Here is a 27,882-nt window from a genome sequence, read left to right on the forward strand (position 1 = left end):
GCAACTGGATACAGAGACTTTTATCCTGTCACTTAATACACACCTCTGATCTTTCCCCCACTGCTCTCTATTCCTGTCTCCAGCAGTCATGAACCCCTCCCCCTTGAAAATGAAAAAGCAAAGAAAGGTACCTCCTTACATGTGTCATTTTCTTTTAGCCAATTAAGGCATACATTTGCATTTTTAAGCAAAATATCCACACCAAATAAGAAAAAGTAGAAATAAAAGCAGTTTACTAACCATATATACACTGAAAAAAATCAGCTTATCACAAGAACTGGGATGACTCAGAAAATAAACGTAAATAGCTTCTGTGATTTAGCACCGACTGACACCCAAGGTATTAAAATAAATTGCCCGTGATTTCTCGCAAGCTCCATGCTAATGCACCCCATAAAAGGTCAGTGATAACAGCAGCAGTGCATAACTATCTAGAGGCTTCACTTGGTGGCAAATAATGAGATGAATTGTCTCCTGACCAGGATGGGGAAGGAAGTTAATCTGCACCCCCAGCCTTTCAGGGAATGTTCCAGGGTTGTAAAGCATGAGTCAGCAGCACTGCTGCTACAGAGGATTTTCCTAGCATGCTACTGGCAGCACAGACTGCCCTTCACAGCTTTGGTATGCCAGCTGAGTGGCCATCAGGAAACAGCCATTCTTTTGTATGAAATGGGACAGATTAATTGATTACTATTTATTCATTAACATCTTAAATCGCTGACCTCTATGATCATAATGTAATTCAATACAGCAAAGAAGAAAAAGTTGATGGGTGAAGCTGGGAGAAATCAAATTTTAGTAAATCTATTTTAACCTTTTCATTGTTACTGCTACTGCTGTAATACCACAAACACCTTTGTTACTGCAGCCAAGACAAAACCCACCATCCTAAATCTCGTGACCAAATTTCACAGCTTCCTGTAACCAAGGATCTATCATTTTGCAAAGGTGAATACTTCTGAGAAATACACTGGCATTTCTTTGCCTGTTTTAGGGACCAAGAAAATAAGGAAGGGAAAGAGGACACAAACTTTCAGGAATTAACCTGGCAGTTTCACAGCCATTCACAGGAACCACAGGCCTGCACCTAATCAGGTGCACCTTCTTCCTCCAGTTGAGGCCATGTCAGCCCAGCTCCTGGTCCAGCTCATCCTCCATTGGATCCCTGCTTTAATGATAATTTTCTTGACAGGTTACACAAGGTCCTTTCTAACATCACTAAACCAAACTTCTGTCTAACTATCCTTAGCTTTTAATATTCAAATGTAGCTTGACAGAGAATTAAGGACAGAAACTTTTTTCCCTAGAAATGAAAAACAAAATTAAACTGAATTCTTCCACTACATAAAGAAAGCACTGCCATAACCTCACCACTCAGTGCCTGTGACCTTCCAGACAGGCAGCACATGCACACAATGGCCAGAGCAGCTCTAGAGCACGCTGTACCCTTCCCAGCTGGCAGCACACAGCCATATAGAAACTGGAATAGTGGAAGCTCTGGCATGGGAGGAGAGGCCACAAGATACAAATCCATATGAAAGAACTTTCATCAGGATGTATCAGCTCCAGTCTTAGTCACTGAAAGTTTTATGTAGATTATGTTCTCTGCAGCCAGTAACTTTTGAGTCCCCTGACCAATTTCAGCCTGTTTTGTTACAGGTAGCTGCTTTCCTCTAAGTCCCATGAAAACTGACATTCAAGTAGAAAAAGCAGATCCTGCAAGTGACCCTGCTGACATTGCAGCTGAAAGAAAAGTCATAATACAGGACCCTTATTTGCCACCAAACCATTTGCCTAGGAGACAGTCTTTCTAATCAGTAAAAGAGCAGAGAAATCATCACTGAGAATTGTTCATCATCAAGCACAAGACACAAATCAAAGGCAGAACCATTCACTCCAATGCTCAAACCACTACTTGTTCCATGTAGGAACAGGACAACACAATATCAGTGCTGCTGATCTAACCCCAGCAAACAAAGCCAGGATGCTTAGACCCAGCCTAGAACAGCCATAAAGCCTCCTTACCTCCTCTGTGAGGGTCTTTAGGAGCAGGGCTAAAAACCAGATGAGCATCTCAGGGCAGGGGCAGACACAGAAGCCCCAATTCACCCCTGAAGCTGCTCCCTGCAGCAGAGCCCTGGGGCAGAACTGACACCAGTGTTCCCTCTGGATGCCTTTGGCTCATTTGGTCACCATGTCATATGGCTAATGGAAGGTGAGTGCCAAACATCACGTCACCCTGGGTGAATGCCTGGGAGCCCACACGCTCTAACCCAGCACACCTCATTGCTGCTAAACACCCTGGCTTCTGTTGCCTTTTGTATCAGCTAACAAAATGTTTTTCCTTTGATATTCTTTTTCTTTTGATCTCTTTTTCATATTCCAAGCCAACCCTGTGGCCACAGGATTTTAAAATCCTGTCAATCTAGAATTAAATCTCTTCTTACAGCTAAGTGCTCCTTTACCTCTTCGTCATGAAAATTATATTGTTTGAAATCATTTCCATTTTTGCCAGTATAACATCTCATTTTCTTCTTTGTAGCCCAAAGGAATGAATTGTAACATGCATCTTAAAAACACAGATAAAAGGAGGAGGCCAAAATGACTGCTAAATCAGAAGTACAAAAAAAATGTACATGTATTTTTATATGTAGTAAAAAAATCCTGTCTCCACCAACTCTGATTTAATAACAAACAGCTGATGCCCTTTGTTTTTAGGATACCACAGAGGACTGATAAGATGCTGTGCACAGGAGATAAGAGATATTTCCATAGCAGATGAAAATCTGCTGGAATCTGAAGGGATCACATTGCCAAAAAATTGGACTCTTTATCCACAAATACTATAAAAACTAGGCAGTTCTACTTGTCTGCTAACAATGCTATCATTTCTATTTGTGAGAGAGCCTTCCCTTCCCCTTCTCCAATGCTGCAGCAAAACCTTGGATTCTGACATCAAGCCCAGCATGCAATATTAGTCCTTGAGACAGAGTTTGCAAAACATTAATGAAATCAGAATGAGACTGCAGTTTGGCTTCTTGCCTTGGACAATGGAAGTGAAATTAACAGTAGAGGGAAAAGAAGGGACTTGCTCTCAGCTAAAATCAAATCACTGAATGCATTTTTCACAAATAAAAGCTTTTTAAACACTATTTACTACAGGCTTTTCTATTTCAATGAGTCTAGTGATAACTGATACTAGGAGGAAACAGTATTAAAAGCAGCTAAGATAAAGTAGCAAGTAAAGAATTCCTTTCAAGAATTTTATTCAGCTAGGAAAATCTATGAGGTAAAAGCCTTCTGCCAAAGATAGAAAAACTACAAGGGCCAAGAGAATGGAAGGATGTGTAGAAAAGGGAAACAAATAAGAGAATTGTATATAAGATAACAAGAGAGAGAATATCTGGAAAAATTCACAATGCTTTCCCCTCAGGAAACAGCATCAATCAAGCAGCCCTATGGTTCAATGATATTGATTATTCACCACCTTTCTGAGGCATGCTTTGCTGTTGGCAGTGGCCCACACCTTTGCCAGTGCCCAGGTTCTGGCTTGGGATTCCTCCCTGTCTGGGGAGCCACAATGGCCATTTCAGGAGCCCAGACTTTCTCAAAGACTGAAACATAACCACCTTTCCAGAAAAAAATTGTGGGGTTTTTTTTCAGGTTTTTAAAAGGCCCCCTAAAACTTCAGACTAAAGACACATGAATATTGTGATTGCATTCCCTCCAGGTCCAAATGCAGGCCTAAGAAATATGATCACCTGTAGGGCACAATAACAGAGAAGAACATCATAAAGTCTGCTTTGGTAGGTGTTGGGTGAGAACTGGCACCTAAGAAGTTAATTCAAGATGGATATACCTTTTTCTCTCTCCATCAAGGTGAAGGGAGCAGATTTTCAATCCTGCCTGGATTTTTTTTAGCACAGTCCTCACTGCAAATCAATGAAATCTGTATTCCTTAGCTACCTGACACACCTGGAAGTCCAATACAAAGTAACTTATAAATTTTATTCTGTAACATTTTACCTTCCTCTTCCCTTTACAGGGGCAAAGGCTTAAAGCAACCACAGCCAAAAGGTACTAGGGGAAGAGGACAATAAACTGCTACTCCTGGGAATTAGCAATGACATTGCCAAAAAAACCCAGCTTGCTTTCCTCCTTTTGATAGCAGACATAATTTCTGAAGTGCCAGTGGTATGTGAAAAAGCCATCAGACAGATGCTCACCCAGCACTGGCAGGCTGCTGGAACCATGAGCTGCTTTCCTGGGAGAGATTGTACCCGCTTGGAACAAGCCTGCCACTTTAACCCTGTCCTTGCTGATGCTAAAATCAGTATTAAGACAAGCCCAAATGACAGGGGGCAGCTTGCACCCTCGCTGTACTAACACAAGACAATAGAAAAGCATTTGGGTTTGCGTCTCACATTTTGGTAGCTGCAGCCAAAAGGACTAATTAGTTACCTACAGCATATATTTACACATCAAAAATAACTTTACAGTGCCTGGCACAACAATTCAAAAATCTCTGCAAAGCTGACAAAAACAAACAACAAAAAAAACCCCAAACCACCAACTATTGTTTAAATCACAAAGGAAAAACAAAATAACAAAGAGCAGCCCACACCCTGTGCCACATTCATTCCCACATTCAAAGAGAGGCATCCTACCTTTCCGATCTTTGAACAAGAAGATTCCAATCAGCACGCTGGGTCCAAGACTATACACTGAAGAATCTGCTAATAAAAAACAAAGGGAGGGGCAAAAAAACCCTGAAAACACTTGATTTTTGCTGAAAAAAATTCAATAGTTTTTAGCTATGAGAAAAGTTTTTCTTCTATCATACAAAGACAAAAAAAGCATAAACATATCCATACAGTGTATGAAGGTGTGTCTGCATATAACACACACTATGCATGCACCAATATACAAACAAATCCACAGAAGTTTATTACCTATTCATTTTAACTCATCCAGCGTGCACTGCTACAGATTTTAATCTACAGCAGACAAAATCCATAAAGCTTCAGCATAAAGGTACAACTCTCTGAAATCCTCAACAAGCAAACGAAAAAGGCTGACATTTTTGAAATAAAATCATTACCAGCTCATGTGCTGCCATACCCCAAAAGCCTATCCTTAAATAACTGCTGCATAATCATTCTCCCGGAGTGCTGTTATCCATCGGCTCGCTGCCTATCTCCAGCCAGACGCAGTCTGCAAGCCACCAGCTTGTCTCTACCATGTGCACGTCAGGAAAAGGAAAACTGCAAATTAGCAGAAGTCCCCGCAGCGGTGAAAAGGAAAAGAGGGTGAGTGGGAGAGGAAGAGGGAGTTCACTGGCCACAGAAATTTCGAGAACGACACCGAGGCAGCCGGCTCCGCCATCACCCACTTACAATGGGATGCTGCACCTCGCGGCTGCTGAAGCGCTTTGTCAAGGGGCTGCTGGTATCAAATGCCTGACAGGCATTTTAATTGCATCCAACCAAGTGTGTCCCCGGGAATCGGGCCTTTAATGCTGTGAATATCATCAGCTGGTTCCTTTTGTGCTGCTGCCAGACACACACAGGGCTGCACTGCACACAGGCAGCAGCGCAGCCGGGTTCTGCCGTGATGCTGATCCAAACCCCAAACAGGCTTTATGGATGGTACATGATAAAAAGGAGCTCTGGAAGGATTTAGTATTTTCTGCTTTACAGATCAAAAAGGCAATTGGCTCTCCCCCTTTTATTTTTCTGTCTAATGCTGTTCATGTGTTGGAACCAGCTTGACTATGCTGCTATTTGAGCCCTGCACTTGCTTATTCACACCAAGGGGAAATAAAACCAGGGAAAATGCAGAAATGCTGCAGGACTGCAGGGGCAAGCGAGGCAACCGAGGACCCTTCAGGAGTATAGCAGGGCTCACTGCACAGTTCAGCTCAGAAACAAGTTCTTTGTGAAGTGAGGAGTTCAGTTTTACTGCCATTATTCAGCTGCTGTGCCTGCTTTGATCTCATCTCCTTACTCCAAGGCTTTCCTTAGGACAATATTAATCTCAGCAGGAAAAAGAACCTGTGAATTTGGAAATCACCATGTGTTCTGTGAGGAGGCTGGGGTGCTGAACAGCTCAGCTGGGGAGGGGTAGTGAAGAATGGGTAGTGAAACATAAATGAATTTTTTAAAAGAATGCATGAAAAAATAAAATATGAACTGGTTTGTTTTCAAGCATTTTTAGTTTGTAATAAAACAGCATACACAGCAAAGGAGCAGTCAGTCAGGAGTAACCAATGAGCCCAGCACACTCTTAAGGACTGAAGACAAATTTCCCTGCACTCAGGACACACAAGTCAACCAGGTTCACTCCCAGCACTGAGCTGGTGTTTCTCAGTCCCTGTGACAGCAGAGCACTCGACAGGGAAGGCTATCAACAGGAAAATGAAACATCTCCCCACCACAAAATCTGGGAGAGGTCCAACAAACCCCATTTACCCCTGAGTGCACCAAGGGGCTCTACAGGAAGGAGTAACCAATTCCTTATTGATTTCCAGGGGTTGTCTCCCAAAATTCTGGGGGTAGAGGGCTACAAAGGGAATCAATTCCCTTCTGCCTTCCCCCGCATCCACAGGATGACTTCACACATCCATCAACCGTTGCATCAAACAGAAATTCCACCCTCACTGCTATAAACAGATCTTAGTAACTTAAGAGCATCTTTCCTGAGCTGACAGCTTTTCCCCACTCTCTCAACCACCACAGCAGTGAGGAGGATGAGGAAATGGAGGAAGGCAGGCTGCATGGGACAAGCATGACAGTGAAGCAAGTACCACGTGGTGGCAAATAGGGCTTTTGGAAGGAGCAGGAAAAAACAAGCAGGAGTGGCAGTAGCACAATTCTTAGACTTTGCTCTGAAAAAGCTTCCTGTGACTCTTGGGAAGGGGTGTCTGCTGCTGCCACTGCAAAGATCATCCTCTGCAGAAACCAAGGTAACCCTAATCCTGCCTCATCTTCCTCAAATCCCCCTTGTACCAGCTGGTGCTTGTTCACAGCCGTGCTACGATCTCTCCCTCACTTCTCCAGCTCCCCTTCACTGGCCAAAGCAACCAGGAGCTCTGGGAGCAAAAACATCGTGGAGCTAGGATGCTGGAAGAATAAGTCCTGAAAACTGTCCTGTAATTCCTGTCAGAGGTTCCTAACAGAACTCCCGTGGTTCACAAGGGATGGATACACATGGCCAGCCCGTGTCCTACACCCTGGAGCCTGGGGGTGGACCTTCAGCCAGCTACCCAAACCACCTTCAGGCTGCCCATGCCAGCATTTCCAGAGACATTTTCAGTGGCTGCTGAAACAGCCCATGGCAAATGGTTTCATCTTAAGATACTGCAAATAAAAACCAGCTTAATCATCAAGTTGGTTCTGGCTTCCCTTAGATATGTTTTCACACCTATAAAAATACTTCTGAAAAGACAAAAGGCATAGGAGGAGACAGGGATGAAGAATGTAATCCAGATAGATGCTGGAACACAGAGAACACTCAGCCCTTTCTGAGATTTAACCTCATGTTTACCTCATGTTTCCTACATGAGGTAAGGAAATTCATCACATAAAATCAATGCATCCCAACACTGTGAAAATACAAATGTAAGGAAGCTGACGAGTCAAAATCCTGGAAATTATTAAATTACATTTTCAGCATTGTACTTCTCAAAGAGGAGTAAAGACATTTACCATCTCAGTAAATCTCCCCACTGTGACTGAGGCCTGATCTAAACTCTACAGGATTTCGCTGGTTCAGGTGGGTTTTATTTCATTATCACATTCACACGAGATAATTAATTCAATTTCTTTACTGTCCAGCTGCAAACTGAGTCGCTCTGTGCAAGATGCTGGGCAAAACAGAAGACAGCTGCCATTACAAATCAGAAGAGCCAAAACCCTAAATAAATAATGGTAGCATTCTCATCATTTTCAGGATAATGAGGGGGTGGGAAGAGAAAAGAACAATCATCAGTTTGGGCTTTCCCAAGGTCACACACAACCTCTGCTCCCAAACAAAGCAAGATGCTTCCACAACCTCAGCCTAAGATCTTTCTGCCCAAATCACTGCTGAAGCCTTGCAACCAGTGTTTAACAAAGGAGTAGTGGGTTGGTTGCTTCTTTTTTAGCAAAGACTGGATGAACATTTTATGCAATGCCTAAAATAGCTTCCAATATCATCAGTGATGTAGATTAAGAGGCATAGGTCTACTGAACAGGAACTGCACCACTCTGGTAAAAATAGCCCTGGAACAGGGAATTTTCTTTTTATTCACTATTGTCTTAGCACTTGAAACAGGGATGGCTGCCTTCTGGAGAGCTTGAGAGGAGACAAATGCTTCACCAGACTCTCTAAATATTGTCTGATCTTCTGCAGTAGTAATAAACATCAGACTATCTATTTTACCATCCATTTGAGGGGAAAACTTGGTTTTATTTTTTTCCTTTTCTCAAGGCAGGGAAAAAACAAAATAGAAGAGCATTAATTAATTCAAGAAAAGCAGATGCAGTTTAGCACATCTTTCACCAGGGCTATGCAGTGAGGAAGGCTGCAAGGCTGGAGTCTCTGTCTTCTTCTCTGTGGTTACTGACAAAACTGAGCATGGATGTGGAGCAGCAATGAAAAGCCACAGGCTGAGTTAGCAGCCTCTGTGGGTAACAAGGATTTCAAGGCAGGTTAGGAAGCTCCAGGATGCAGGAGAACCCTGGGTTTGTTTTTAGTCTTCCTCTCAAGGTACAAGCATGCAGGAGCTGATCTGCCCCCCTGATGCAGCCAGCCCAGTGTCCTTCAATCACACCTTTTCCTTTACACCAGTGGTGCCACCAGCTTTGTAACCACAGAAGATCCCAACATCTTTACAGGACTCATCTGTCCTTCCTCCCAGGCTACCAATAACACAGGCCTGTACAGGTGGCATTGCCCTTCCCCTGCATCCATCCAAATTCATCCCCTATTGTGACCAGCTCACTTGCACCCACTGACACACCAGCTGATAAAACACGGGGTTCTGTGCAGCATGATTCTATAAAGAATCTTCAAATCCCAGGCATATTATGGCCTCTCTTTCCCCTACTTCAGCTTATTTGTTTTAAACATGTCAGACAGATACTTTCAGGCATAATCTCTCTTTTGTGAATCCTAGCTGACTCTCCTCAACTAAATAATTTATATGTGGAATATGTAGAAAAGGATTTTCTATTTCTCTCTGTACCAGCATGTCACTAAAATCAAGCTGGAAGATGTAGGATATTCAAATACTCCCAGGTCTGTTTTTCAGAACAACCAATATTGCACTTAACACTTTGAAGCCACCAAATTCTTTGGCTTTCTGAGGAAATCCTTCATTTCTAGCTCAGAGACCTGTGAGAACAAAATAATATGAAAGCAAAATTCATTATATGTGTCTGTTAGTCCCTAAATCTTGTATGTATATGTGTCACAGATACTAGTGACTGCTGCAACACAAGGGTTTTTTGTATAGTTACCCCAAAATAAATCATCCCCTCTGTCCTGGGTACTGGGATGGGGAACAGCTTCATCTCACTGCTTGTTCAGCCTGCTGTTTCTGGAGTGCCAGTGTCACTGACAGCTGGACAAAAACAAACACCCCAGCCTCCAAATCCATCCACAAAGGAAAAGCAAGGAGGTGATTGAGCAATCAGACCCCAAATTTTGACGCAGCAGAAGCAAACCTCCAGCTCAGAGAATCACCGAAACATTGTAAAGACATCAGATGGGGCCCAACTGGTACAGCCCAAAAGTGCCTTGTGACTGCACTGCTCCTGGAAGGCCACCCAAATTTTCAGCTGATTCCCCGTGTTCCCCCCCAACATCAGAAGAAGTTGATGGCACCAATCCTGCTGCAGAAACCAGTGCCACCTGAACGTGAGGTCCCACAAAAGCAGATGAGTGCACTGCACACATCCAGGAATGGCTCTGGAGGCTGAGACAGGACTGTGCAGGCAGCACTGCTTTAGTGGGAGGCTCAAAGATCACACACAGCCCTTGTCCTGATGGGTGTCCACGTGACAAGCTGTGCATCAAAGAGAAACACCAACTGCTTCTCCATCCTATCACATGGTTCATGACTAAGAAAATACTGCAGATAGAATCTGTACCACTTGTTTTCACCTTTTCTCTCTCCTGGCCTACCAGTGGGGTGATGAGTCAAGACAAAAACTTGCTTACTGTAAAATATCAAAGCTACTGTAACAGAATCTGTTAATATATCAGTTTGTACTTCATCAGGTAACCTAACGCTTTTAAATTAAATGTCATGTCATAACTTTTAACAGAAGCCTTAGCTATTATTCTATATTAAACGTATAAATAAAGTACTCTCAACTAATGAATCATTTGTTGAAGCAGATTTTGCAAAACACGTAATTAAATTATAAACAAAGCTGGCATGGTCTTAAAGACATAAAGCAGTAACTGCAATGCAAAATACACAGATTTAGCTGTTTGTCTAATCATAGGTTTTGGATAGCATTTCAATTAAAATGCCATTTACATTTCAGAAAATGTTTTTTTCAGTCAATAGGACATTGGTATATAGTTAATGCAGTAATGAAAATAGAGGTTTGCCTGAAACAGGTTGGTATCTGTTAGCCCTTCCAGTGAAAAGGTATTTGCTTACAGATCAATCTTTAGATTGATCAATTATATCTTGACTTAGATCAACTAAAAGATCAATCTCTTCTCAGAAATATATTCTCTAGCAGCTAAGTAGAACAAACGCTAAAAGCTGCCAGATGATTATTTTCTCCTATGTCCATACTTTCCTTCAAGAAATATTTTTTTAATTTGGTTAGCCCAGCTAACTGCTGTTCCTCGACAGCAAAACCAACCAGACAGGCCATGGAAATTGCAGAAACATGTAGTAACATGTAGCACAATTGGTCTCAACAGCTTCTCACTTAGCAACACTTTATGTAAGGAAGGCAGTGAGGCAGAAACCCAGGGAAGAGCTCCCGGCAGCTGAGCCGTGCCGAGGGGAAGCAGCTCTGCTCACCTCAGAGGACAGACAACAAAAGCAGCCTTATGAGCACACTGCTGGCTGCCAGCCTGACCCACATGGGCTCAGACATGGCACTGCCAGAAATGGCACTGCCAGAATGATGTAACAGCTTATCCCCTCCTGACATGGGCAGCCAGGCTGAGCCTGCCCAAGGCCTGCCCTGCACAGGCTGCGGATTTCCAGTAAAACCAACCACGGTCAGCAGCCACCCCAACATCCAAGACAAAGCCTGCTCAAAGCACCAGAAGCCCTTCCAACCTGGATCAGAAATTGTATATATGCATGCTCTTGTACCACTCTGTTGTGCACACTCTATTTCAGAGCAAGGTAAGGAGGGCTGGCAGTGTGCACTGCACCTTACAGACACTGCCTTTGCAGAGGACCCCCTTGGCAAGGGCTCCTTAATGGACTCTGACTATCACATTTACCGTGAAATGAACACAGCAGATACTGTAGGCTAATTCATTAGCTGCTTATGATTGATTCTTGTTTTCATCATCACAAAAGCAGATTTCCTGCGGTTAACACAACGATTCCAATTCCCTCTTTGCTTACACACATTTAAGCCAGCCACTGCTCCACTGACCCCACAGCACTTATCATATGAAGACTCAAATGGGTTTAACGACTGGAGACTTGGATTAGATAACTTAAACACAGCCTTCATTCACCCTGGTCTCACGGTACTGTCCACAATTATTTTTAAGCTGTTTGTACATGGAAATTACTTCTCTCAGTATCTATTTCACAGCACTCACTGTCCATGAGCTCAGGGTACAAAGTGAAGGGTGCCACATCCAATCACCATCTCCAGGGAGACTTTTGGGAAGTGTAATGTGATTATAGTCAAATCTAGTTTATCAGAACGGGGTAGAAAACATGAAAGTCATTAGACAAAAGGGATTTTTGGATAAATGAAGGACCTTGGAACTTATCTCATATACCTCAAGGGACGTGACCTTCTCTTAGATGAAGTGGTACTTGGATCCATGGGGTTTTAGATGACAGGCCTAAATGGCAGTGTGGCTAGCAAGTCAGGAAACTTCTCCTGCTGTTTCAATGACTGACATGAGACTTCTTGCTACCATAAGCCACTCCAGACACTGATTTACACTGGTTTCAAAGAATGGGATGTTCAGCAAAGTGATCCCACAGCAATTCTAGGGCACCAAGGAGAATATGATCTGGATTTAAAAGGGGGAAAAAGGCAGAGGGGAGGATGGAGAGAGGAATTGCCAGTCTTGGCTCCTCTACCATCCTGCCTGAGTTTCTTTGGGAAATTTCCATTCAGTTTGGCAGGGAACAGAAGAATGGACACCTCAAAAGGTAAGGGTTTATGCTCTGTGCAAGGCTCTAGAGATACACGTAACTAGAAAGGAAAGGCAGAACTAAGAGAGTTTAGCAGCTTTAACAAACTCTACAAGTACATAGGAAGAATATGCTACGCTTTTTGGAGTCTGAATGCTCAAATAAAAATCATGCAGAAAACAGAGACAAATCCCATAAATGAGGGAAAGCAGAACTATGAGAATATAATCAGAAAAGATAAGGAACAAACTGAATTATGATTAGCCAGGAACATAAAAGGCAACAAAAGAAGATCTGAATATGATCTGAAATGCAGACAGGACAAGTAATGGTTCACAGAGAGGCAAAGATGATGCACAGAAGGCTACAACTCAACACAGTCAACACTGCTCAACTTTCACAAGACCAACAGTGAGCAACTACTGCATATGATTGTTTTAAAAAGAAGAACTTCAGCTCAGAATAGGAAAGAGCAACTTAAGAAGCACTCAGAACAAGGCAGGTGCAGCTTAGAAAGTTGTGTGGGTCCTCCCTGACCCAAGAAGAGTATTTCAGACTTCAGAACAAACCAGACAAGAGTCTGCTTTATCTTCACAAACATCTTCCCAAACCCCACACTCTCTCTTGAAAGGTTTCTTGAAGCTCTGAAAAATTACAAACCAATCAGTTAAATGCCATTTTTGCCAAGATTTTGGAAGAAATAAACCAAGCAGTTTCCAATTACCTAAATACCTACAGGGCAACAGCTCAACTTAAAAAATACTCCTGACAATACTAGTTTGTCAACAGTAACAAACGCCAACAAATTCATCTCACTACTCCTGATTTTGCTTTTATAAAATTTGGGTTTCACCCCAAGTTAGGATGAGTTTGTCAAAGGAAAGCATCTTCCAAAACCAAGACCATTGGTTCACAGCAGCTCCCAGATGTAAAAGCAGGAAATCAAGAAAAAAAGGACTGAACAGCATATTGAGAGACAAAACCTCAAAAGACGTAACTAGACAAATCAGGAGTAAGTAGCTGGGCACTAGGTTTGACAGGAAAAGGCTTACTGTGGGCAAAAAAGACAAACCACAGTTTTGTTTATCCTAAGGGGGATGCTATCCCTAAAACACTGGGATAATTATTCCATGTTCTTTGGTGGTGGTATCTCAGCTGGAGAAATGCCAAAATGTGGGGTTTGCACAGTAAGACAGATACTGGCAAACTAGGGAGAGTCCAGATAAGCAAAAGGGAGAGTTTGGGAAAACATTCTTCTAATCTTTCCTTGTAAAGCACATGTTTTCAGATAGTTTTTTCTGAAGTAGAGAAAACCCAAGCAGCAACAAAAATATTTCAGATAATTTTTTAAGATAAAGAAAGAAAACAATTACATTCTAAATCAGTGGGGGGATGAGTGAGGGGGATCCAGGAGGGGGAAATAAAAGAGTAATTCACTGGGCTAGTTAAAAGCAAATCTCTGTGTGTGTGTGGTAACTAGAACCCCTGCTACTAAGGAAGTTTAAACTATTTATTTTTACACAAAGAGCACCAAGAGCAGTGCCTAGACAGGCTGGCATCCTCCTTGAAGAGAATAAGGATCCTGTTGTCCTGCAGGCATCTAGTTTCTCCAACTGGGCAACTGGTACAGCTCCAGCAAAACTCAGCTGGCCACAGGACTAACTTACATTGCCTTCTCTCCATGCTACCCCAAGCCTAATGAGAATTGCTGGTGCAGAGTACAGCACTGCTCCCTCCACACCTTAATAATTCCTAGCTGGAGTGCTGGGAATCTCAGCCAATCTGCCATTAAGGTCCAGAGAGCTGCAAAGCCCACAGCTTCAAGGACACTGGTGCTGGAAAAGGAATGCCAAGGGGAGCTGCTGTAGGGCTCCCACTACTTTAGCTCAGCCTCTCAGAGGACAAGGCCTGTAGCTCTTGAACCTCACCTACTCCTTCCCTCTTGGCTGCTGGAGGACCTCACTGGGGTGGAGAAGGCACCAAGGTTGGCCCCTGCTCTCCACAATGCCACTCAGATTGTACTTTAGGATCTGGAGCCAACAATTTCACTGGGTTTGTGACCTGCCATCCCCCAGACTTCCACCTGGTCCACAGGGTGCAGCTGGTTCAGATAAAGGTGTCTGACCACTTATTAACACCACCATAAAGACTGAAAAATAAAGATGTTCCCAGCATTGCAAGAAGGCTCCCTACCTCTTTTTACAAGGTTTTAAAAATAAAGTTAATCTTTGGGGCACAATGGCTCCTATATCTGAGCAAAAAAACCCATGCAATGATGCAGAACCTGTGAGTGAGAAACCAGGAGAAGAGCACGATTAAGAAAGACCACAGAAGGAATGAAGAGGAGAAAATAAATGGAATAACTAATACACATTTGCTCCAAGGTTCTCTCTGCACCAATTGGCAAAAAGAATACAACTGAATCATTAATAATTGAAGGAACTTGAAGACAAAGAGATTTTCATCCAACGTTAAAGGGATGAAAGACGGCAGTAATGAGAATTCTGATGACGGAATCATTTGCGGAGGGGCTGGGAAGGAGGAGGTTATATTTTAAAGAAATGGCTCCTTTGTAAGACAAGAGCAAGCATTCTCATTATTAATGCAGACAGACACATCTGAAAGACCTTATTCAGCTGATGGTGTCACCAAACACCCTTCTGGACACAAGCTCTCCAGTAACAATATTAAACAAGGATAGGAGACTGCTGTAACAAAATATAAAGTGTCACTTGTTTATTCTTTTTAGCCTCATAAATGATTTAAGGATGAATATCAACAAGCAGCCAGTTTTCTGTGCCTTACTTCACTGATTATTCTCTGCACATAGTTGATGGAAGCTTGAGCTTTCACTGCTTTTGGAAGTTGGCCCTGCAGACCAAGTCAGGACCAACATCAGTAGGAAAACACGGGAGGTATTCCTTCTTAGGAGCTGAATCTTCTACAGACCAATTTCCACTGACACCTTTTAAAGGCCCATCAGCAGTGGAGACAGGCACACTCATGTCAGCCTCTAGCTCAAGGCCTGGAGTTTTGCACCAGACAGTTTCTGAGCAAATGAACCATGCTAAGAGACAAACAAACAGCACATTAATTTCACTGGCTTGCTGCCATATTCGAGGGGAAAGATGTTAATGGAACTCACTAAGACTGAAATTGATTGTTTTCCTCATAAAGAACAAAAAGCTACAATTTCAAAAACAAAGATCAAACTAGATACATTTCTTAAAAGGAGGAAAAAATCACAAACAAAGAAACAAAAAGGGAAAAAAACAAAACCAAACAACCAAAAAAACCTGTAAAACCAATGCACAACACCACATCATTGACAGAGAGTACTAGGACCTTAGTGTGAACCAGAAGCTCACATTATCAGAGCAACCAACTTCAAATTAACTACTGATCCCCTAAAGCTATCCTTGCAAACCTTCCCAAGTCCAGAGGCGACTTCTTCGAGAAGCTGCTGGAAGCTTCCACCATGTCCAACAGAGCCAGTCCCTGATGGCTCCAAAGATGGACCTGCTGCTGGCCAAAACTGGGCCAGTTAGAGAGGTTGGTAACACCTCTGTGATGACATATTTAACAAGAAAATCAAAACAAAGCGGGGCACAGTTTTTCTTCTAGCCAGAGAAGAGGAGGAGGTGAGAACAGGTGAGGGAAACAACCTGGAGACACCAAGGGCAGTGCAGAAGGAGGGGCAGGAGGTGCTCCAGGGGCCAGAGCTGAGATTCCTCTGCAGGCTGTGGTGAGACCAGGGTGGAGCAGCTGAGCCCCTGCAGCCCCTGGGGATCCACGGGGATGCAGAGAGCCCTGCACAGCCCCTGGGGATCCATGGGGATGCAGAGATCCCTGCACAGCCCCTGGGGATCCAGGGGGATGCAGAGATCCACCCCCAGCCCCTGGGGATCCATGGGGATGCAGAGATCCACGGGGATGCACAGATCCACCCCCAGCTCCTGGGGATCCATGGGGATGCAGAGATCCCTGCACAGCCCCTGGGGATCCAGGGGGATGCAGAGATCCACCCCAGCCCCTGGGGATCCAGGGGGGATGCAGAGAGCCCTGCACAGCCCCTGGGGATCCAGGGGGATGCAGAGATCTACCCCCAGCCCTGGGGATCCATGGGGATGCAGAGATCCATCCCCAGCCCTGGGGATCCAGGGGGATGCAGAGATCCCTGCACAGCCCCTGGGGATCCAGGGGGGATGCAAGGATCCACCCCAGCCCTGGGGATCCAGGGGGATGCAGGGATCCACCCCAGCCCTGGGGATCCAGGGGGATGCAGAGATCCCTGCACAACCCCTGGGGATCCATGGGGATGCAGACATCCATCCCCAGCCCTGGGGAGGTGCCCATGCCATGGCAGGAGGATCCCTGGAGCAGGCTGTGCCCCAGTGGCCAGAGGGGCCCTGCTCCCAGGCTGGAGCAGCCTGTCCCTGTCCTTGCAGCCCGGCAGCCCGTGGCAGAGGGACCCAGGGCACAGCAGCTTGGGCAGGACTGTGCCTGTGGGAGGGACTCACACTGCAGCAGTTTGGGCAGGAATGCTGCTCAGGAGAGGGGATCCATGCTGGAGAAGTTCACACAGAGCTGTGTCCCACGGCAGGGACCCCACGGTGTCACAGGGGAAGGACTCCTCCCCAGAGCAGCAGAAGAAAACCTCAGGTGACAAACTGACCAAAACCCTCATGCCCTGTCTCCCTGCAGTGTAGGTAGGAAGAAGAGAGGGACTGGGGAAAAAAAGACATTTTAAAGGGCTTATTTTACTTCTTATTATGCTCCTCTGACTCTTTTAGTAATAAATTCACTTTGTACCTTTAAGTTGAGCCTGTTTTGACCTTGGAGCATTATCTCCCAATCCTTATTTCAACTCATGAACCCTTCATTAATTTTTTCCTTCTTCTCTGCCCTGCTGTGGCAAGGAGGGCGAGTGAGTGACTTTCATGGGTGTCTGGTGTTGGGCCAGTCCCAAACCACAACACTCACCTTTTCCCAAAATCCAAAATACTCTGTTACTCTAGAGTTTAACAGGATCTGTCAACAGTTAAACACTGAATATTTAGAAGCATTAAAACCTTTAAGGGAAGAAAAAGGCATGAGCTTAACTTATCCTCTGATGTCTGCTTCTATAGGCCCTTCCTGGGGGTCACACCTGATGCTTTCAGTAAGAAAACATTGTCTTCTCAGCTAATTCTGAAATGTTTCTGTGCAATAAATATAAAAGCAAATTAAGTAAATTTAAAATTAGATAAATGTGTAATACACACTCACATTGCTAACACTCTATTTTTTCCATTTGTTTTCCCTTGTTCTTCAACCTGTTGGCTGAAATTTACAAAATTCTCTGACTTTGGCTTTCATCCATCTCTTACCTTAAAGCCTTTTTCCCTGTCTCTTTTCATTCCCTTGAACAAGAGAGAAACTAAGTGTGGGAACATTCTCTATATAAAGCTATATTTTATTAATAAGTATAAACACACACATTGGTTCAGATTGACTCCAACATGCAGCCAAGACAGAAATAACTGGAAACTATTTTATTTTCTAATACCTTGGTGGAAATGATTTTACACTTCAGTAACTTGAAAAACAAGCTACTGTGACCAGAAAATGCTTTCTACCCTGCAACATGTGATCAGCAGATGAATGGAAGGCAGAGTGCAAAGGCAGGTTTCAGCTAAGATAAAAAGTCTCCTGACTGCATACCCCTAACATCCAGGAGCTTGCCATCTGATAGAGAACTTGGAGAGTAAGATAAACTAAAGAGCTTAAGGCTTTTTTTTTTGTGTGCTTTCACTTTATTTTTATTCAACTACCACTCTACACGTTGCTATTTAATTTCTGTGGCTCAAGGTTTTGCCCTTTTTTAAAAGACCAAAAGATTCTCTCATCCTGAACTAATCTTTTATTCTTGAAAAGCACTGGACTGAATTTGCTTATTTCCCCTGGGTACACCAAGGGTAATGACAGCTGATCCTTGCCTATACTGCCCAGTCAATTATTCTCATTTTCCTTCTGAAGCCCATAAAGACCCTTCAGTAGTGAAAGCTCTCCCAGTGTGAGGGCACCTGCTAAGAAATTAATGCATGAGACAAAATAATGGGTGGGAGGAGGAAAGGGGCTGTAAGGCACCAAGCACCTCCCTGGAACCAGAGGCAACAGCTCAGCCCAGCTCCTGCATCTCTGCCCCGATTTCCAGAAACTGGGTGAGAAAGTATTTCTCCAACCCAGCTTCACTACACATTTGCCTCTCTTACCCAACAGCAGGGCAGAAGGTTACTGTATTGTTTTCATTTTGTCTACACAGCAGCAGCTTGAGACCTCAGCTCCAAATCACACCCAGAGGATGAGGTCCTGCATCCACCTGTACCAACTTACTGTCACATGTGTAAGGACAGATGGACACACCTGCCAGCTGCAGGTGAGGTCTCAGTGGGGATCCGCTGAGGCACTTTCAGCTGGTATTGCATGGCACAGGAATCTCTGAGAACAGCACAGTGGTTTGGCTGCCACAAGATCCTTCCTCACACCTCCCAGTCCATGTGGAGGGGGAGTAGGAAAGAATGCAAAGAGCACGCAGCTTAAAAATTGAGAACAAGTGCTGTATGGACTGGTCCTAGAACTAATACACACAAAAACCGCCAATGAAACAAAATCCCTACAAGCAAAGAGCAGCTGGGTCCAAATCACCTACAGCTCATGCTGAAATCAACCAAGAACGTCTCTACCAGTCTCTCTAAGTGAAAGAAAGCAAAACCCCTGGGTTCAGCCAGGTGTCTTCAAGCTCTTAAAAGCAAAAGACTACCCCAAAGAATCTGCTAAGATAAGAAAATTAAAAAAGAAAGCTGGATTTTAAATAGATTTGTCTTACCTAAGGATTTAGAGAAACTACATTACAGGAAGTGAAGCCCAGCCACAGACACAGGTCCTGCTGCAAGCCTGGCTGCTCTCAGGGAAGAGCTGATCTGAGCCAAGGCTGATCTTAGGGACCAGAGTTGGGGGAAAGAGGGGAGGGGCCCCCATCTTCCCAATGAGATCCCAGCAGGAGCAGAGGCTCCGATTGAAAAGCCCAGCTTTGGCAAACATGGGATACACACACAGAGCAAAGCACAAGCTGACAAACAGGCTCACTCATTCATGCTGGTGCCATCTGCTTTACTCCATCCTTCCAGGGCTGTGGCAGCAAGGAGGAAAAGAGCCTGTTTGCCACCCTCCTGCTGAGGAGCACAGGAAAGGCAGGCTGCTCTGTGCAGAGAGGAGAATGCCCCTTCCCCAAAAGCACAAGAGGGACAGAAGTGAGAGAATGAGACCAGAAAAGAGCTGAGGAAAGCAGCCAGGTGACTTGGTGACCCATCCCAAGCTCAGCACTGATGCTGCCAGCAGAAGGGAGCAAGGAGGCTGCAGGGTCAGGACTGAAGAGGATTTCAGCTACTACCCTGATATTAAAGTACTAAGCACATTTGAGGCCCAGATTCCTGAAAAAAATTGTTTACTGATTTCAGAGCTGTGTGGCTTCAAACAAGAAGACACAACAACCTTTGAGGTTGTCACCAAATACAACACAGCCACAAGCTCTGGGACTGCTCACTGAACACGTGCACATCTCACGTGGTTTTGGGGATACCAATATTGCATCACTCATCCCATCCCACCACTGATGCCATCCTCTCACCCATTGTTGTTGGTAAAGCCTCAGCACAGCTCTGTGGAATCAAGTGCTAGAGAACTTCACATATATATGTGTGTATATATATCCAGACACAGAGCACATAACTGTGAAACACCCCATCTGCTCACGTTACAACATTTTAAACACATGCAATTAACTGAACTGAAATGGCATAAGGATCACTCAGTGTCTTTTTCCCTGACTCCCACTATTTCCACCTTCCTCTCACCCTAACATATGGGAATGCCATATGAATTACTGAATGGATCATGCTAAAACTGGAGCCTGCAAAATCTATTTTTAACACAGATTATGGGGGGATATTGGCAGTCCGTGGTGCAGCATTGTTTGCCTTACAAGTTTGGTCTGTTACTACTTCTGGCAAGCCCCACTTCCAGCACTGACATCTCCAAACTCTTCCACATTTTCCCTTGGTGTTCTGAAATAAAATTTAGTTTCCTTGAGAGTTTTTTGGTGGGAACTTTGCAGGAAAAGCAGGTCAGAGGAGAGTTAGCACACTGCAGTTTTTCCAGCCTGCTGCTGCCCTTCTGAAGCAGCCATGAGATGCCCAGTTTTCCCTGTCAAATTTACCAAGGTATTTATTAATCAGTCATGTAGGGCTGTTGCCCTGAGCTCTCACAAAATGCCATAGAGACACACAAATCATGTGCTGCCCCAGGAAACGGACAGAAAAGGGTCTATCTGGGTTTTTATTGTCCTCTGGTACAAGCTGGGAAGGCATACAGCTTTTTCACCCACTCTTGAAAGCCTCTCCACTCTAAGGAGCCAGAAAAACAAGGTCAAAGTCTCAGCAGGAGAAATAATTGGAGCAACCTGATTTGTTTGTATGTTGATTATTAATTCTGATGCAAAGCTAGGGACATGTACATTAGAGATCCATCAGCAGACAGACACAAAAATGAAGAATCTCTTTACAAGGCCACAGCAAGTTTTACTAGGCACTTGAAAGCCAAGGCAGGTCAGGTCAGCCAGTTATTATTGCTCTGAGCAGCTCACACATCAGTGTCAGCATACATTACCTGAAATTGCAATGGTTATCAAGAACACCATTTTCTCCTACCCTTGGAAATCAATCAAACCTCATCTTTACAGCCAAATGCACCATCAGCAACGCAGGCTCAATCCAAAACCAATATCAGATAAAAACCTTCAGGTGAGATCACAAAGGGCTAGAGGGAAGACAAATGCAAAAAGAAAGTGATTTCTGGACAATAACTACTTCTTTCCTTTTAACCTGTACAGGCTCATCAGAATTGGGCTCCACTGGAAAGTTTTTCTTCTATAATGAATTTAACAAGAAGAAAAAAAAAAAATCACACATACACAGAGGATCATGTGGATGCACAGTTTCTAACTGATTCCAGAAATTATGTTCATACTTCTATATTAGATTTTACTTCAGAAAACACAGGTGCTGCCTAGGCAAAATGGGATGCTGGGACCTATCCAGCATTTCCAGCTGTGGCTGGAGACAAACAAGCCAGGGAGTCACAGAATTCTCAGCAGTTAAGGAAGGGAAGCTGGGTGCACTGAAGCAGCTTTAAAAATGTTTTAAAAAGCCAAAACTGGAACTGATGTGTCATAAACTACTATCAGCTACCATGAAACTGTTACTTCATTTTAATGTGCCACAAATCTAAGCCAGCCTCTTCAGGGTACCACCATTTCACATGCAGAGGCAGCTCAGAGTCTCACACATAAAGTACTTTCACATATTTCTTTTGCCCTCAATGAAAAAGAAATTCCCACTCATTTCTTCCTGGATACTCTCTGCAGGACTGAAACTTCAGCAATGTTCTCATGGTTTTCCCTGTGACAGTGAAATTTGCTGGCAAGGCTATGCTTTCTTTTATGTCAGGATTTTACTCTTTACAGGCAAGCTCCCTTTTCTGTTCATTACTCAGTACCAGAGATTTTATTTCATTTTTCCTGATGTAACCATAGATTAAAGGATCTGAAACATTTTTAGAGCATAACTAGACTCTGTCACGGATTAGGCACCCATGTAAAGGAATAGGGACCCTGTGCTCCACAAAAAAAAAACAGGTTTCTACTCTTCCTTCTTCAGAGGAGATCAGGAAGAAGAAGTGGGCACCTATTTCTTGCAGTCAGTGTGGCCAAACTCAGCTGGGAAAGAAGCCCGAGTTGAGACACAACCACCAGAAAAAGCCAGTAAGAAATGAAATCTTCAAGAAGCAGTAGTGCTGGGGAGAGGCAGCGTGCCTGAGATGGAGCTCAGGGGGGAGACAGCTCAGCCTCAGTGACCAAGGCACTGCCCTCACATGACAGCAGAGCCCTTGAACTGGTCAGGTGGAGCTCCCCCATCCCATATGTTCCTCTGGCTCAGAGTCTGATCCACTATGCCTTCCCTTCAGCAGGGGGAAGACAGGGAGTGGGAAGAGGGCAAATTAATTCAGAAGCTCTTGGCAGGCATATAAGTAAAAAAATAAAGCCAGAAGTTATGTAGAGCCAGCCCTGTGCTGCCAAATGAAGTCATGTGTGGCATAGTTCTGATTTGAATATATTTTTTTAAAACTTTATTTTTGTTGTTATTATTATTTTTAGCATTTGGCAAAAGGAGACAGGAAATACCTTGCTGGTGATGTCTGCTCCCAGCACAAGTCAGTTTGGAATGCTGAATAGCTTACCCTGAAAAAAAGGGAGAACCAACTATTTTCAGCCCCAACCTAGACTGTTACTCACGTAAGCAGCATTGCAACAATTTTAATTTTGTTTCTATTTTATAAGAGGCTATTAGATGAGGAGAACAAACATTCCCAAGAATGTTCACTTTTCTCCTCCTCTTAACTGGGCATGGTCTCGGGGGGAGGGAGAAATTTGCACACACATGCACTTGTGAAAGTTGAGTTCAATTTAACAGGAAAGAGCCTCTGTTCAGTTAAAATCCTTATAAAGAAATGAACCCTGAAAGAATCCTGCCTTTCAGATATGTAAACACAAAACCAGAATACACTGGCTCATCTGTAAAGTGAAATACACGGTTCCACTGGAGGATATAAGTAACTCCCTGTCAAGCCAAGGGTTGACTGACTGACATGAAAGACTTGCTCCCTGCAGCAGCAGAACGTATGGCCTAACAGAAAATCAAATTTGGAAGGAACCTGTTTTTAACTCCGGGGCAAAGAAGTAGTTTAAGCATAAGGAGGTTGTAAAATGATGTTACTTACAAAAGATAGGCTCAGTTTAGAAATATATAGAGCATCAAATTCATAGAACACTAAGCAAGCCACCTACAAATCTCTTGCTTGAAGTGAAAGCCAAAAATACAGCTCTCTCCTCTGACAGAATACATCCCTCCATCTGTTTGCTGCTTCAGGTCAGATTAAATACTGCAGCTTCCTAGAAAGCTAAATAAACTTTACCTAAAGGGACCCTCAGAACACTGACATGTGACTCTGACTGGCTTTATTCCTTCTCTCCAGAGTGTGCAGCCACAGAAGAGTCCTGTGCCACTGCTGAGACACTTACCACACTCCCTGAGGCAGCGCCTCCTCACACCAGGCTGTCGTGCCAAATGCTATGTCTCCATCATGTATGGAAAAGCAGTTGGATCCTTCTCATGGGTGGACCCCAGAATCAGATTCTTTCATTTCTGCAGGTTAATCTTTTTTTTCCAGAAGCCTGACTGCTGGTAGAAATAAATTCTACACTTATGTTTCACCCAGACACATCGGGGTCCCATTTGCACAATCACACAGAAAGCAACACCTCCGTGCTCTCGGGAATACAAAGTGTGTCAAGAGTCAAACAACTTTTAATCCAACAGCCTAATGCCAATGTTGTGAATCATCATAACAAATATTCAGATAAATAAAATTACTGTGGATGTTTCATTCTCATGCTGGTGGAAAATCAGGACTCCAAGTCCTTGGCTTCAAAGCACAGGACTTGTGTCATTTGAAATGATGGAGAGTCCCTGCAGCTGCTTGCACTGGTGTGTCTTTGACCCAGTCTGTATGGGACACCAGCACTCTCCACTCATCATTTCATGTAAGCCAACATTCAATTTAACTCACTCACCTGTGCCTGCCCTAGTTTGCAAAGACTTGTGTTACCTCTCTTTCTAACTACTACTGAAAGCTAATGGCTGTTTACATCACTGCCTAAAAGAGTATTTGGATTACCAAAAAAACAACCTCCTTCTTCAAGAACAGCACCAACATACCCATAATTTTAAATGCAAAACTAATCTTAGTCAAGTAAGGGCAATTTTCAGTAAGACTTTAGCAGATGAGAGCACTATAACTTAGGGGTAAGGAACAGGAACTAAACTTGTTGAGGAAGATACCTGAAACAGTTTCTTAAACACCCTGTACAAACACCTGCTTCAGAAGAAGCTGTTATGCACATGTGTTTAAGAAACCAGCGCTTTCTCAGAGATGGCATTATGTGCTTTACAAGACTACAAGTCCAAATTGGCTCTATTCTAACGTTTTATGGACCAAACAAAAGTAGTCATTCACTTTTAGTTCAGCATAAATTAATAAATTCAGAAACACAGCTCTGATAACAGCCATTTATAAATTGCTCTTTCATATCCCAGCCTCACCTACCTGTTTTCTTATAGCCATGGGTGACAGAAAACACAGGTGTATGGTGTGTGTGGAAGCAGGAACTGATAGATTTATAGCCATTATTAAACCAAATGAGAAGCCAGTGAAGGGACCGAGGGAATCTGATGTGTCATAATATCGACCATATCTCATTTATCTCCTGTGGTTAGGATAAAGATAAAACTTAAGATTACTACAGCTATGCAGTTCTTCAAGAAGAAATAGGGCAAAGGAAGCCACAACAGAGCAGCAGCCAAGCACAAGTTGATTGATGATACCAGTAATTCTTCAACACGTATTGTTACAATCTGGTGTCAGCTCACCAAATTACTCAGGAGCACTTGCTAAACAAATGTGAATCTCTTTGTTGCAGCAGCCTTTTTCACTTTACACTCAGGTGTGACAGCTGTGCAGCTACACCAGCATGCAGCAGCCCCCACAGCTTGCTCACACCCAGGACACACACACTTCCTTTCACTTAGAGAAGATTTTGAGATTTGCTCTCAAAGCCCAGACTGTCACACACACCAGCAGCCTTCAACCCATAAAAGTCACCACCATAAAAAGCATAGTGAAGTGGCCCTGTGATTCCCTCTGCTGTTTCCCCAGAGCCCTGCATAGAACCAGGAGAGCTCTGAGTGAAATTCACATACAAAAAGTAAACTACTGCGGAGTACAAAGTAGTTTGTTTGCATGAGTAGTGTTACATTGTCACACAGGCTACTTCCTGTGAAATCACTATCCTGTGCCTCTCTAGTAGAGTGAGGCAAATCTATATATATATATATTTAAAAAAAAAAAAAAAACAAAAACATAAATATCAAAAGAATTGCAGCCTGGTGCAAAACTCCTAATGCCCAAGTCCAGGCTGGTGTGCTATTTTGCAGAAGGGTGTACTCCTCTTAGAGAAAGACAAGCCTCTCAATGGTGAACAAGTGCTCCTCCTTCATTTCCATGCCCACCAAAGCCTGCATCAGGCTGCAGAAGCAGCAGGATCATCACTGCTCAGGGCACTCTGGGATGGTGCAAATACTGCATTTCTTCCTGAACTGAATGCAGCTCTTCCCTTCTTCAACTCTTCCACCTCTCACTGTCTCTCTAAGCTAAAAAGTAAAAACTTCAGTTTGACAAAGCCACGGGGAAATACAAGGACACAAACATGTTATTCACAATCCAGAAAATCCGTTTTCTGAATTAGGAGCACCCAAAGGCTGAATTCTCCAAGGCAACTTGCTCACAGTACTTGATGTGGCCAAGAATAAAGCTGACAGGGCAGAAAAACCCCTCGGATTTTCAATCAATTGCTGAACCACTGAAGCGAGCACAACTGAGGATGGGATTTCAGAACATTACTAGACACATCTTGCTTTCACTGGTGCTTCAGCAGCATCCCCCCCTCACCTGAGTCCCACAGCTGCAGCTCTGCTCAGCACAGCTGCCAAGGCCTGTGCAGCCCTTCCATGACCACCACAGCCCAAGAGCCATTTCTCTGGGAGGATTAGCTGGAGTTCATTCCCTTTGGCTACCCAGATTGCTGCAGCAATAAAAATAGCTCTACTTCAATAGAGCAAGACCTATGCAGAAAGACTAAAATAAGTCCAGATAATAGCAGAGATTAAAGTATCGTATTCAAATATTCACAAGATTACCATGCAGAACAGAGAACACATGCAGTGGATATGAAAAACAGGTCATTAAAGCAGTAAAAATCTAAATAGTATTGGAGGAACTTTCTATCAGTAAGGGCAATGAATCAAAAGTTATGCAGCAGCAGCACTTCTCTATGTACTGCATCTCTGAACTACAGCCAAGGGACTGGGGAACAAGCTCTAACTTCTGGCTAGCCAACTTCCTTAACCCAGCCAAATAATTTCATTTGCAACTTTGGCAGCTCCCAACACAGCTGCTTCTCCCCTTCATTGCTGTGATTTTCAATCATTTTGTCCTGCTACATTCCCTCTGAGCTAATATCCTGCTTCCAGAGGCAGCACAGAGCGTGTCTGCTGGATGGCAACCTTGCACTGTGCAAGATGTGCAATGCACCACTTCATGCACACTGCAGGAAGTTTTAATTCAGAAGCAATCCCATGAACATCTCCTAGGCACTAGCTGGGTTGTTTGGTGAGAAAAAGCAGCTAGGAGAACATCAGAAAAACTCTGTATATGCCATTTCTTCAAGGAGTGGGATGGTATTAGATAAAGCCCTGTCTCCCTTGCACTGCCTGTCTGCAGTAAAAGGGCTGGAGGCAGCTCTGTGCCAATGTCACCCCAGCAGGCAGCAGAAAGGCCACACCAACATGCAGTTCCAAGCTGGGAGAGCACAGATACAATTGGATGGTGGGGAAGAGCCAGCACTTTGTTTTCCCAGGGCCACCAGAGTCGCTGCACGATCTCCATGAGGATCCCAGCCAGGCTCACGTTCCAAGGAGCCGTCTGTCCCCGTGCGATAGCTCCTTACATAAGGCACTTCCAGACAGACAGAGAAGCCCTTTAACACACTGGCATCCTATCCAACCCTCTTCCCACTGAAGAGTTTAATGAGGCCTGTTTTCCAGTAAGGTTAGGAGGAAAACAATTACCTTTTTTATTTGTATGAACACAGGAAATAATTGAGCAGAGTACTGAGGGGTGGGCAGGAGGGAAAGAAAATGCAGGGCCCTTTTCTTCCACTTGCATATAACTTTGAGCCTTAGAAATACTGGGGTAAACACTTCAGTTCAAGGGACATATAATATCTGAACAGGAAAAACATGAAAAGAAAGTGGAAGAATAAAAACATCCACAAACCTTCAGCTCTTTTCCTTGTTTATTTATTTGGGTTTTGCCACTCCTGCCCTCCAAATCAAAGAGAAACTGCAATGAAGGTGAAACATTTTGTTCATTCACAGATTTTTTTTCTTTCCTGAAATGTCTCACATTGAACCAGTCAGACCAATGTGAAAAACATTCCTGTAGGGAGTGTGGAGTTATGATTTGCTCAATGAGGAATGGCTTGATTTGCCTTCAACACATCAAGACTTGGCACAGCTTACATGTCTCACCAGCAGTTCTAAAAACCCAGCTATACAACCACAAACAAGCTCATGTTGGTGCTCAGTTGTTCTAAAGAAGTGATTGCATCTTAGAATTTTATGTTCTTTATAATCCCTGTACAATTACAGCTTCTCCCATTCTTGCCAGGACCAGGCTTCTCCCCAACACCGCTTTGTGAAAGGTTACACCTTATTAAGAAAACCTCAAACAAACCTCATTACCGCTTATTTTGATCACAACAGTGT

At 43.7% G+C, this 27,882-nt stretch overlaps 1 protein-coding gene across 48 annotated transcripts in view; it reads right to left on the reverse strand.

Annotated features, from left to right (window-relative positions):
- Positions 1-27,882, reverse strand: part of MAP2 (microtubule associated protein 2) — a 224,647-nt gene that overhangs the window by 126,642 nt on the left and 70,123 nt on the right. For 29 of the 48 annotated variants that reach the window (XM_064433665.1, XM_064433696.1, XM_064433691.1 and 26 more), the window contains exons 1-2: positions 5,102-5,390; positions 4,668-4,733 (exon numbers count right to left, since the gene is read on the reverse strand). The exons of 4 other annotated variants lie outside the window; for them this stretch is intronic. The gene's annotated coding sequence lies outside the window, so the exon portion shown is untranslated. Of the gene's footprint in view, positions 1-4,667; positions 4,737-4,952; positions 5,081-5,101; positions 5,391-27,882 lie in introns of those variants that run through there. 15 more of the 48 variants (XM_064433657.1, XM_064433692.1, XM_064433689.1 and 12 more) reach the window with 6 other exon arrangements.

Source organism: Passer domesticus, chromosome 10 (genome assembly GCF_036417665.1).
Source record: "Passer domesticus isolate bPasDom1 chromosome 10, bPasDom1.hap1, whole genome shotgun sequence".
Classification (NCBI taxonomy): Eukaryota; Metazoa; Chordata; class Aves; order Passeriformes; family Passeridae; genus Passer; species Passer domesticus.